The sequence below is a fragment of the Vulpes lagopus genome, chromosome 5, assembly GCF_018345385.1.
Source record: "Vulpes lagopus strain Blue_001 chromosome 5, ASM1834538v1, whole genome shotgun sequence".
NCBI lineage: Eukaryota > Metazoa > Chordata > Mammalia > Carnivora > Canidae > Vulpes > Vulpes lagopus.
The window spans coordinates 2,388,974-2,402,779 of NC_054828.1; positions in this window are offsets into that span (position 1 = coordinate 2,388,974).

The window sequence follows — 13,806 nt, forward strand, 5'->3', positions numbered from 1 at the left end:
GCAAGGGTGGCTCAGTGGTATGACAAAAACAAAAGAAAAAGACAGCTTTTTGGTGTCCAGGGATGTGAGACAGGGATCCCCTCATGGTATTCAGCACTGGAGTCACAAGGATTCTACATCCTAACAGAAGGGTCCTTCAGTGTCACATCAACATGGATAGAGCCTTACCTCCTGCAGAAGCTCAGGTCCCTACAGCAGCCAAACCACAAGGAGGCCTGACTGGTACACACCCTTCCATTTGTTCCAAAGAGCAGCATTTTTCACTGAGGCTTGTATGGTTACTGGAAGCCTCTTTCTACTCTAATCCAAAAACTATCTATATCTCAGGACTTGGTGGGGTGGGTGGACCTCAGACATTGTCCCTTTTGACCCTCCACCTGATGCTTAGCTGTCCCCTTGTCAGGCAATGCACTTGGAGACGTCTACTTTGGGCTTGACAAGGCAATCCCATGCTGAACTACCTCTAGATTGTGTGTCACCTGTAATTGTAGACCCCTGGTGATTAAGTGGGAAGACCCAGAAAATAACCAAATTCCATCTAAGGCTTCCTAACCAGGTCTGCTCTCACAGTACCAGAGGAGGTTCTTGTTCCCTGCAAATGAGTCTGTGAAGAGGACTTTATTGGAACAGATGTTCCTATGTCATCTGACAAAAGCTGCCAGCAGCCTCCTGGCATAATTCTTCACAAACACAAGCATCCCTCTTACATGAAAGCATAGAAAAACAGCTTGTAACTTCACTTTACTTTGTGAAAGCTCCTGGTTAAAGTGAGTACAGGGATTGGTAACCATAAACTCAGATATCCAGTGGACAAGTTCTGAATTACAAAGGTACCTGTGGTTCTATGCAGTGAATGTGAAAATGGTGGCAATTGCCAGCACTGGTGGGAAGCCAAATTTGGTGCCAAAGGCATTGGTTAAATTACCACCAGTGCATGTATCAAAGCCAGCTTATACCAAAATGCCATCTGGCAAAATGCAAAGAGCATGAATTCTAATCCCAGTTCTCCTACTTAAAGCCTTATAATGATCTCAAGTGAGTTACCTAAACTCCCTGAGGTCTAACTTTCTCATTTTTGAGGGGATCACAAAGTTTGTACTGAAGATTGCATCTACCTTATGTGACAAGGTAAGTAGCTTTGGTCATTCAATGTGAAACTCAAAATAAAATGTTAGCAAAAATGTTTTGTCTATCATGACATGTGATGCAGCTTTCAGACATTGCCATCCTTCTTTGGATTGCTGTACTTCCTTCTACTGGCATGTAGTAGGCAAATAACAAATGCAAGATACTGTGCTGAGGACCCAAAGATAACAGGTCGCTAGCATGCATCTTCAATATAGGAGTAGGAAGGGGCATACAAGCTACGGGTTGACTACAAGGTCAGAATAGTCCTGAAAGGTTTGTGCACTGAGGCTATGAGGGGTCAGATGGTGGATTAAGGAATCCAAGTGAGCTTTTCTGGAGCTGAATCTAGAAACAAACTTCAGAGGGCATCAGTGACACAATAATTAGGACATATGATTCCATGCTTCCAGTTGAACAAGCAAATGTCTTGTCCAAAAGATATTTGCACATCTAGAGGCACAAAGAGAATAAAAGCTCTTTATGGAGGAAAGTTTTGTATTAGGCAGTTAATTCCAAATGCTGCATAACATACTAACCCCAGAAGTTATTTGTTTTTCACCCAGAGACTAGATGTGGGTGATGTGGAGAGGGGAGGGCTGACCTACACTGGTCTGGACTGCTTTTAGATTTGCCCATGTGTTGGATTTTTAAGTGGCAGCTGAGGGACTAAGAAGCCAAACAGAGCTTTGGAACTCTTAGGTGGCCAGAAGATATAATTTATTTCTCAGGGCCTTTAAAGAGAAAAGCCCTAGAATATGATCCAAACTTTCATTTAGAATTTCTGGAGGGGCTACAGAAGAGTAAGAACAAGCCAAAACTAGACCAAAATTTGCAAACACTGAAACCCAGCTTCAAATAAATGAATTCATAGCTTGGAACTAGCCCCAGCATAAAAGTCTGCCAGAAGAAATAGTAAATGCTTTCTTGAGGAAAAAGAGTACCATCAAATCATCTATATGATTTTTATATATAATGTCTGACATGCAACAAAAATTTGTCAGGCACAGTAGCCTGGAATACAAAGCCAAGAAAACAAGGAAAAGAGACAAAACAAACATTAGAAACAGATCCACAAATCTCCATGTGAAGAAGTCCTTTATGTAAACTATAAATTTATTAAAATTTAAGAAGATTGAAGAATAAGAAGATGGAGAATTTTATGAGTACCTAAATATATTTAAAAAATGAAGTAACTTAAAATGACTTGGCATGGTATATAAATTATATGTCAGTTAAAATAGGGAAATAATAACAAAGAGCAGTAGCTGTGGTGTTATTTTGTAGAGATTATAAAAATTTAGATGATGAATAAACAATGAACTCCACTAATATTATGCAAGTGGGTATGTGAGATTTAGAGTGAATCTTCATTAATAGTATATTGTGTGAATTTAAAAGATCTGAAAGCAACTTTGCTGGAAGTTCAGGCAAAGTGCTTCAGGGGACTGTCTTGTATCACTCAAGTGTCCCCTGAGTTGGGACAGAAACAGTGATGCCAAAGGGAGCATGAAGAATTCAAATAAAATTGTGTTGTGAAATGTGAAATTGAAAATGTTTAGAGCAGTATCTCTAAGTTACCAGACAGTGTATGTATGGTCATAAATGGATGTAAAAAACCATATTAAACTTATTATTAAACTAATATTACACATAGAGAAAGAGGATGAGTACATGAGAAGGTAGCTTAGCAGAAGATATCTATCCTAGAGCCTTAAAGAGAAAAGAATAGAAAGTATTTTTAAAATTTATTTATTCATGAGAGAGAGAGAGAGAGAGAGAGAATGGCAGAGACACAGGCAGAGGGAGAAGCAGGCTCCATGCTGGGAGCCTGACACGGGTCCCTGGGATCTCCCATGGATCCTGGGTCTCCAGGATCACACCCTGGACTGAAGGCGGCGCTAAACTGCTGAGCCACCTGGGCTGCCTGAATAGAAAGTATTTTAAGAGGGCATGGAGGACATCCAAAGACATAATGAAAAAATCCAATATGTAACTAATTGGAAAAAGAAAATTGCCTAATATTTCTCCCAAATTAACCCCCTCCAAACATCAAATGTGTGTGAATGCACACACATGCACAGAGATGTATCTGAGTCAAATTTATGAAATGAAAATCAATGAAAAAAATCTTTAAAATAGAGAAAATAAAATTCATCACCCTGAAAAACCTGTAATTAAAGAAAGAGGGCTCAACTAAAATATCAGAATCCCAAAGATGAGGGCATATCATCCATAAAGGGCAGAAAGGAAAGAGACGCCAACCCAGAATTCTGTATGCTGAAAGAATAGGTTCCAAAGGCACAGGTAAAATGAAGACTTACTTAACAATTACTGAATTATACTCTAGTAAGACTTCATGTAAGAATACCACAAAGTTTTTCAGATAGAAAACAGAATGACTCCCAGTACATGCATAGAAATGCAGAAATGGGATATATATAAATTATATCTATAACTGCAACTATAATTATATATTGTGACATGAGAATTAAAAATATATGAAATGAAAATATAAGGCTATAATGGTGTAGAGGTAAGGAAAGAGAGTAATATATTGTACAGTTTTAATGTTCAAGAAATGATAAAATACTCTAGAAATTGGCATGTCAAGAATGCAAGTAATAAGCCACAGGGCAGTCATTAAGCACATAGTAAAAAGAAGCATAAACAAGAGTTAAGAGAATGGGGAAAAATAATAAAAATGTGGAATTAAACCAAAAGGAATTTTTTAAAAGGAACAGGGAATAGAAACACAGATCAGATGTGATATGTGGAAATATTAAGGCAGAAAATACCAATAAAAATATCAGTGTTTATACCATATATAAATGGACTAAGAACACCGATTAATATACAGATTTTCATACTAAAGAAAAATTTACAGCATATATTCTTACAAAACAATTAACAATACAGAAAATTTGATATTAAAAGATGGATAAAGATATGCCATGCAAATAATAGCTAATAATCACAATAATAACGCTAACCATAATAATGACAATGCAGTGTAGCCAAGAAGTATCAGACACAGTGAATGGAAGCACATGAGATTTCTTTTATAGCCATTAAAGGGTCACTCCTCCAGGGAAATAAAAATTCTAAAGACACTGTCACCTCAGAACATAGCCTCCCAAGTACCCATGAGGACAACTGCCATAGCAAAGACCATAAAATGACAAGGAAACAGTCATAATGGGAAATCTTCACAAACCTCACTTTGCAGCTAAAAGCAAAAACAGAAAAAATGATCAGTTACTGTACAGAAAACTTTGACAATATAATCAATAAATTTAACGGGATTGATACAGGAAGAATATATGCACCTAACACATGTAGATTTTACATTTTCACGTGCACAAGGAGCATTTACTAAAATTAACTGTATGTTGAACCATGCAAAGCAAGTCTCAAGAAACAATTGAATGTTGGAAGTCAGGCTTACCACGTTCTCCAATAACAACAAAAGAATAATAATACGTAGATAATGCCCAACTATGAAAATAAAAACAAAAAACAAACCCCACAAAAACTCAAGCAACACATTTGTAAATAAATACTAGTTAAAAGAAAAAGAAATTACAAAAAGAAAATTAGGAAATAGTTTGTCACATAGGATAACAAACCACAGTGAAAGATGCATGGGTTACAGCTACAGGAGTGCTTGCAGGGAGATTTACAGACTTAATGTGTATATTCAGAAAAGTTAAAGTTTCAAAATCAATCTAAATATTCATTTCGGGATCCCTGGGTGGCACAGCAGTTTGGCGCCTGCCTTTGGCCCAGGGCACGATCCTGGAGACCCAGGATCGAATCCCACGTTGGGCTCCCGGTGCATGGAGCCTGCTTCTCCCTCTGCCTGTGTCTCTGCCTCTCTCTCTCTGTGTGATTATCATAAATAAAAAAAATAAATAAATAAAAAATAAATAAATAAATAAATATTCATTTCAAGTAGTTAGGGTAAAGAAGGGAAGATTAAACTTAAAATGATAGTTAAGTACCAAATAAAAATAAAATCAGAACTGAAATGAAAAAGAAGTAAACTGTTGTGTAACAAAAACACAATTGACCAAAAACTAACTAGGGTAGAAATAGAAAAACCTAAACGGTTCTATATTTGTTAAAGTGTTGGCTAAGTAAATCTATAATTAAAATTTATCCATACCAAAAAAGTCCTCCTGGCCTGTACACCTTTACATTCTTCTAAATATTCACAGAATAATGAAATGCACAAGATTCTTGTATACCAAGCGCTCTTCCTGAAGGAGAGGGAAACATCTCTCAATGTCTTGATGAGGTCAGAACCATTTGGATCAAAAAACCTTACGTGAACTTTACAGATGAAGGTTGTATGGGGACTGCAGTTGCTGAATTCTACTCCACTCCACTGCCAAAAATATCTACATCTTCTTAATCCCTGGATCTGTGCGTATGTTACCTCATATGGTAAAAGGGACTTTGCAGATGTGATTAAGCTCAGCACCGAGCTGTGGAGATTTTCCCAGATTGTCTGGGTGGGATTAAGGTAATGATAAGGGCCCTCACACGAGGAAGATGGAAGATGGATCAGCAGTGGGAGTTGTGATAACAGACAAGAAGTTAGAGGGATGAGGGGACAGAGCCATAAGCCAAAGAAGGCAGGTGGCCTCTAGAAACCGAAAAACTAAGGAGAAAAATTCTGCTCTGAAGCCTCCAGAAAGAACCAGCTCTGCTGACAACTTAAGTTTAGGTTTCTGCCCTCCAGTACTATAAGTTAATTTGTGTTTTTGAAACTATCGGGTTTGTGGAAATTTGTTACAGCAGCAACGGGGAACTAATACTGAGACTAATGTCTCTAAGGCACATGGATACAAAAATTCCCAAAGTGTTAGAGACTCAAATCCACGATATATAATAATAGACAGTATATTACAGGCCAGGTGTGTTTATTGCTGGAACGCCAAGTGGGCAGAAATTCAAAGGCAACATTTGAAAATCGGTCATTGTAAGTCACCATAACTAACCAAACAAGAGAAATTGTGTGCTCATCTCATTAGATAGATAAAAGGCATTGGAGAAAATGCAATACTTAATCATGGTTAGAAGGGTTAAAAAATAATAATCTTAGCAAATTTGGTATATAAGAGAACTCTCTTAATCTAATAAAAAATATCAAAAAAAAAAAAAAAAAAAGAATAACCACAGTGAGGATTGCAATGACAAGGGAGGCACTGATGATCTTTTGCTGGATGTTGGGAACAAAACAAGCTACCATCATTTCTATTCCAAAATGCACTGGAAGTTCTAGCCACTGCAACAAAGCAAGAAAAAGAAATTACAATCGTAAGACTGAGTTTAATATCCTCGGACAACATGATTTTGTAGTAATGAGTTCTAAGGTTTTTATGGACAAGCCAGAATGAGTAATAAGAATATTTAATAAGGCCAGTGGATATAAAGCTCATGAACAAAGCTCAATTTTATTTCTATCTAAAAAAATAATAATAAATAGAATTTAAAGAGAAAGCATTAACCACGACTGGATGATTCTAAATTCCTAAAAGTAACTAATTATATGCAAAGATCTCGACACAGAAAATGACAAAATATTCTTTGTGGAAAATAAAATAATGGATTGAAATACATAATAGGTAAATAACAATACTTTCCAAATTGATTTTTGGTTTAATGTAATCTTAAAAAATCTTGGCCGATATATTTTTGGAAATAGTGATTCTAAAAATCATTCTGAACTGATTCTGAAACATACATGGAAGTGGAAAGAACCAAGAATATCTAAGACAATCTTAGAAAAGAATGCAGTGGGAGGAATTACTGAGCCAGAAATCAAGATTTATTGTAAAGCTCTGGTGATTAAGTTAGTGTTGAAAGGCAAGGGCAGACAAGGAGACCAGTGGAAGGGAAGAGAGTCCAGAAACAGATACACACTTTAAAGACAAATAATTTATAACAACGGTGGTCCAGAGCAGTGGGGAAACGTCCGTTCAATAAATGATGCTGAGTCAATTGGATATGCATATGGAAAAAATAAATCTCGTCCTCTTCCCATCACACACAAAATTGATTTCCAGAAGTGTTGTAAATCTGAATGTGGAAAAAGGACAAGTTAGGAGACTATCTTCGTAACGTTTCGTTGGCAGAGATTTCTTAGGCCGGACACTAAATGCGCTCACTGTGCAGAAGAGTGATGGATTTCCACATTAAAATTAGGAACTTGTGTTCATCAAGAGAACATAAAAAGAACAAAACCCCTGAACGAGAGGAGATAGCCACCGGCCCTGCGGCCAAGGACTCCAACCAACGAGGAGGACACAGAGACACTCACCAGAAATGCTGGTGGCAGATCTAAACAGGTGCATCACAGGAGAAGAGGTCCTAAAGACCAAACAGTCTGTGAAAAAGTGTCCACACTCAGGAATCAAGAAAAGGACGATACAGATCGCAGTGCAGCGCTGTTTCATGACCCTAAAGGGTCAAAACTTCAAAGATCAGAGGTCACCAGGTGTTGGCAAGACGATGGGAGCATTGGAGCACAGAGGTCGCTGGCAGGGGTGTTAGGTTTCACGGCCTGTCTGCTGCGGACAGACACCCGCTGGTGATGGGATCCAGCCATTGCATCGAGTCTATACCCTACAGTGCCGTCTACACTCACGCACCCCAGGCCCGTGTTGAATAGACACACGGCATCTCACGTGACGGCCCCACACTGGAGACAGCCCCAACGTCCTCGAACGGGGGGATGCTCACGCAAATCATGGGATGACTGTGCAGCGGAGCACGCTGCAGTAAGAATGACGAATGAATTAGGAATCTATAAAACCACAGGGGAAAACCCCACAGACATAACGTGGGGTGGAAGAAACAGACGCCAAGGAAAATTCACCAGATGATCGAATTTCTGGAGGAGTCACAGTAGGTGGAAGCAGACCTGTGGGCTAGTGGTCAGAAGGTGATGACTTGGTAAAGAGGGTGGTCATGGGGGGGGGGGGCAAGGCATGGGGTGTTTGGGGCCCCGATGACGTGACGGTCTGGATCAGGGTGGGGGATTGCATGGCTGTGTTTGCTTGGTGAAAAGTGGTCCAGTCTGCACATTGGATGCTCACAGTCTGCGTACTTGCCTGCGTGCGCGTCACATAATTAAACACTAGTCATGAATTAAAAAGAGGAAAAGAGAGAAATGGCCACAGGAGACACTCACAGCGGGGTGGGGGGGGGTGTTTCCTTGTTTCGCAGTGAACGCCATGAGGCTGAGGACACCTGGAGGTGTCCATGCTGTCGCGGCCAGCAGGCTCCTGGACCGTGTGGCTACGGAGAGAGGGGTCAGGCTGCGGAGAGAAAGCTGGAGGTTTTCAGCACGTCTGAGCAACTGGAGCCTTGGGTGAGTAAGCGACACCCAGACCATGCCAACTGTCAGCCCAGACTGAGACACAAATTTTAGAGTCTATGCGAGGATCAGTCGTGGTTCCCCAGAGAAACAGAACAAATGGGAGAGTACGTGTGTGCGTGTGCACGTGTGCACATGTGTTACAAGATAAAACAGAAATAAAATAAAAATAGCTGCATAGAAGTATAAATAAAAAGAAATAAAAGTGAGTCATTGCAAGGAAGCGGCTCACGGGCCGTGACCATAAAGCTCCCAGGGCAGACGGGCAGGCTGGGGCTCCAGGAGAAACCGAGGCAGCAGTTTTGAGATGTGATGTCCTGTTTGTCGGGGAAAGCGGGTTAAACCCCTTAGCTGATTGGGTGGCCCCCAGGCAGCACTGAGGGTACTCTGCCTCCCCGAGAGTACTAAGCACATCTACAGAGCACCCGCACAGTGACAGCGGGGTTAGGACCCAATTGAATACCCAAGAACTGGAGGCTGGCCAGGCCGACACCTGCCGCTGACCCCCGCCGACCGTCTGGTCCTCACCTGAAGGCCACCTTCCCAGAGAGGCTCCCTCTGAACAACCACTGTCCTCACCCATTGTGTCAACGTCTACGGCGCCCTGTTCTTTAAAGCACTTACAGCCACGTAAAGTTAGGTCTGCTTGATGGACCTGGGGACCTCCTGTTTACTATTGTATCTGTGACCTTGGGAGGTCCCCCAAAGGCAAGCCCGGTGACCCCAGTGTCACAGAGGGCCCAGGAGCACACTTCCTTCCATCCAGGGCCATAGATCTTGCAACACTAGGCCTTGTCAGCACCCAGTGCTCTGGGGGGAGGGGGTGGTCTCAGATATTAGGAGGCACAGCATCGAGGCACCTCGGTGGCAGATGGACTTCTCCAAGCCCTCCCAGCCAGCTGACCATGGGGAGCAGTGTCCCCGTCCATCGGGTCTCCTAACTCCACTGCCCCACGCGGTGGAGAGATCGCGCCAATCGGAGGTCCACAGAAGGAGCCCACCAACTGCGCTCTTGGCTTCAATGCAAACTTGGAAATTAAATAAAAGGCACCCACCACATTGTGCTTAGCCAGTCAGGACTGTTTTAAGGAATTAGCTGTGAATGAGTCTCTGTTCTGAGTCTTTCTCCCCAGCAGTGACTTTCCGAAATGAAATTAGGCCAACAACGGAGGGAAGAGGCTCTGATCACAACCGTCGGACATGTGCCTCCAACACTGCACCAGGAAGCCCCGGGCACGAGGCAGGTGCGCCCCGAGTCGAGCGTGGTAAGCAGAGGCAGGCGGCTCAGGTCGCGCGCTTGAGCTCCGACTCTCAGGCCGGGGTGGGGGGTGGGTGCTCCCCCGTGGGAGGCGGCTCCGAGGTGCAGGCTCCAGCGAGAGGGCTCCCCCGGGGGAGAGGGGAAGGCAGCCAGCACAGGCGTGGCCCCCTGGGCGCACCCACCGCCCGGGCCTGTGGTTCTGACGACGGCACCACAGCGTTGCGCCCGCTGCCTCTCAGCCCCTTAACCAGCTAACTAAACAGGCAGCCCAAGACAGGCGGGGCGGGGGGGGGGGGGCATGCTGGACTGTCACTTTGGGAAGTCTATGTCCTGTGACAGCAGCCCCCGCGTGGCCCCTGCTGGTCCTTCCATCCTACGAGCCGCCTGGAGCCGGGTCAGGAAGCACACTGGGCCCCCGCCCTCTGCCTCCGGGGAGAGCCTCCCAGCACTGTCTAGGGAGCACCTGCCGTCGGGGGCGTTGGGTGAGGCATGGAGCGAGGATGGCAGGGGCCATGAGGGGCGGGAGGGGGGGTGTCTCAGGGGACAGAGTCACAGGCTGGGGCCCTGACACGGGAGGGCCAGTGGAGGCTGACTGCAGGCTTACAGGAGCCGGGTCCTGCCGCCAACAGGAGGGGGCGTGCTGGGGAGTCAGGCCTGCAGCACAATTCCAGACCAAAGGAGGCTCTCAGGAAACGGGGGTGAATTGACTCAGCACAGCTGCCCGTGAGCTGTCGAGGCGCGGCGTCTGGGCTTGGGGGCACGTTCCCCGGGCCAGATCTGCCCCCAGAGGGTCCCATCACTGTCACCGCTTGCAGAGCTGCACTGCCTGCACGGGATAACCCGGCCACTGTGCTGCCCATGCCCTGTTTACCTGAGCCCTGTGCACCTGGGAAGGATCCCCGACCTCACTGAGTCCTCTGCACAGGGGACGTGGGGGCGGGCTTGGCCCCCCGATGCAACCCTCCACCATCAGACAGCGCCCCCCTCCCAGCCCGTTTCCATACCAGATGCCCTCCTCCGCGGGAGGGAGCACCCTTGACGACCCCTGGTGGACGGCGGGCTCTCCCCACTGCCAAGGCCTGCAGGTCCCGGGTAGGGATTCCTTCTCGCCGACGCCCCGCGCCCCCACTCTCTCCTTACGGCGCCGTCCCGCATCAGCCACACGCGGCTGCTTAGCACTTGAACTGCGGCGGGTGAGGCTGGAACCACAGGCTAGTTCATGATGGCTCGTGGAGATGTAAAAAGCCACATAAGGCTAGTGGCTCCCTAGGCGAGAATGCAAATTTACGGGAAGAAACTGAGGCATGGGGCGGGGGCGGGGTGAGTGTCCTGAACCAGGCGGCCCAGCCGAGCAGTGACCCGCAGAGACACACCCCAGGCCTGTCCTTTGCAGCCCCGTGAACAGGACCACGCGCCCAGAGGGGGCAGAGAAGAGGATGGCGCCTCCTACAGCCTGACACCGGGTCCCTCTGAGTGGCCTGCTGGGTGTGTCCGTCCCTCCCCTCCCAGGGCGGGCTCAGGCTTACAGGCTCCCTTCCCTCCCCAATCCTGGGCTGAACCCCACCTCCAGCTCTCCGCTCTGCCCCACGAGAAACCCAGATCTTTCTCCTTAGGCTTCTGGAGAATGGCTTGAGGTGGAGGCACTTAGGCCTCAAACACTAGCAGAGTGTAGACACGCGGATCACGGAGAGCTGCGCATCCCTGCCCGCTGTCGGCTCAACAGCCGCTCGGCGGGGGCAAGGGTGGGGTGACAGGTGGAAAGCTCCCTGCTGGGAGGCACCCCATGCAGCTTAGCCTGGAATCTTACCCGAAGCTCCGGGGAGGCTGCCCCAGACACCGAGGGGAGGTTTCGCTGTCCCGCTGCCCACAGCTGAGAATGTTTCACTCAGGGGAGAAGCATTGTCCTGGGGTCGGAGGCTCAGATTCTTGGCCTGGTTCCGGGGACCGGCCGCCGCCCTCATACAGATTCCTCACCTGGCTTGAGTTCGGTTGCATCTCCCTTCCTACCTTTTGAATACAAATAGGATAAAATAAGTCATGCTGCTTGGAAATCAAGAAAATGTAGTGTGGTCTTAGATACTTGGCCCCTAGCAAAGCCCGGTCCTGTCCTTCACGAGGTTTGTTGAAGGGAAGGGATTGCTACTGAGGGGGCCTCGGAGCAGGATGATGGGGCTCAGGGAGCAGGATCCTGGGGCTCAGGGAGTAAGATGATGGGGCTCAGGGAGCAGGATGCTGGGGCTCATGGAGCAGGATCTGAGGCTCAGGGAGCAGAATGATGGGGCTCAGGGAGCAGGACAGGGCCAGCCGCCAGCTGCCCAAGAACACAGCCCATGGGCAGCTCCTCCGTGCAGGCTGCACTCCAGAAGTCACGCTCCACCCCAGGGCCCAAGGTGCTGGCGGTTTGTGATCCACGTGGGCCGGGCTTTGGCAGAAGTGTGTACGACGCCACAGAGGATGGCAAGGTGAGGCTACACCTGTTCTCCTGTTTGGCAGGAAATCCCTCCACAGTAAGGGCATCTGAGAGTTGTCACCAGCCAGCAGAGAAACTCTGGGCAGGCCGCCACCCGCAGTGTGACAGTTACTTCACGTTATTTCTGCTGGAGTCATTACAGAGCTGTCACGTGCCCTTCCCCTCGCTCAGCTCGTGCAACGGAGCCACCACTTGGTTGGTGCTCAGTAACGAAGGACCGGGTCGCTAACTGGATGGAAGGACGGGAGGGGTAAGGGAGGGCAGACACAGGAGCGTATGCGTGGATTGGCGTGTGTAGGCGGTGTAAACGACCTTGCACTGATTCTCACAACAGCCCTCAGAGAGATCACATCACTCTTGCACACATGAAGAGCTGGTGAAGACCGGCCAGCCCCGTGCTTGGAAGGGCCCCACGGGGTCCAAACATCGCCCAAGCAGTCACCTGTAGGCGTCCTTGTAGTCAGCATGGCACGTTATGCCTACCGGGGTCCCCAGAATTAGCAACATAAGAACACAAGGTTTGGAATATACTTACACTAGATCAGTATTTGCTGCTTTTCTGGAGCTCCAGTTAAACTGGGCATCCCGTATTTTACCTGGGAGCCGGCTCTACAGACCCCAAGGGGATGTCAGGAGACAAGCACTGACCTGGATTCCCAGGTAGCTTTTCTCTACCATGCACTGATTTCAACGATCAACCGCAACAGCGACTTTCCCAAAAACCAGCCTTGGTGCCGACATGAGCTTAGCGGAGACGTGGACCATCTTCCTCCTGGAGTCGCCCACATGGGGCGCCCCGTCCCACGTGAAATCCCCTGCATGTCCACGAATTCCCTCCCAGGGGAGAAGTGGCTTAAGAGAAGCAGAGGCCGGTGCCCCGACAGGACCTTCACTTGACCTCCAGGGGCATTGCTGGGGGTCAGGTTCTCCACCACCGTCACCCTCGGAGCTTCCCGTGCAGGAGCCTTGCTGGAGCCTTGCCATGCAGGGAGGAGGGAAGGCCAACGCGGCCTCACCGCCGGTGTGGGGCTCGTGCGTGAGCACGTGTTAAGGGATGAAGACCCAACTGAGGCAAACGTGCGGCGACACCCTGCTGCTGAAGGGCCCAGTGTCTCTGTTCGTCAAACAGACCCGCCTCGTCTTTGGCCATGAGCTCAAAGAGCTGGATGCGCACAATCAGATGTATCGGATATTTGATAGAGGAAATGTTCGGCTCCTCGGAAATTCAATTCCATTAAATGTAGCAAATGCCCATTGAGTGCCCATCGCCGCCTATCATTTTGATGTGCAGCAGCTCTTCAGGATTATTTGTCACACTAGAGTCTTCATTAGTCCAGATACAAGATTTCCAGCAGAAACTTGGGTCCAGGCCCTGGATATTTTCTGGACCCTTTCTCTGAGTCCATCTTCCATCAGGAACAGTGAGGGGGGACAGTGGTCAGAGCGACAGAGGCCACCACCCCGTGCCTGACGGTCCAGCGGGAGAGGTGACCGTGGTGGAGTGAGACCCAAGGAGTCCCCAGGAGGGGTTGGGATGGAGGGGCACCGGGCAGTGGGAGGACAGGC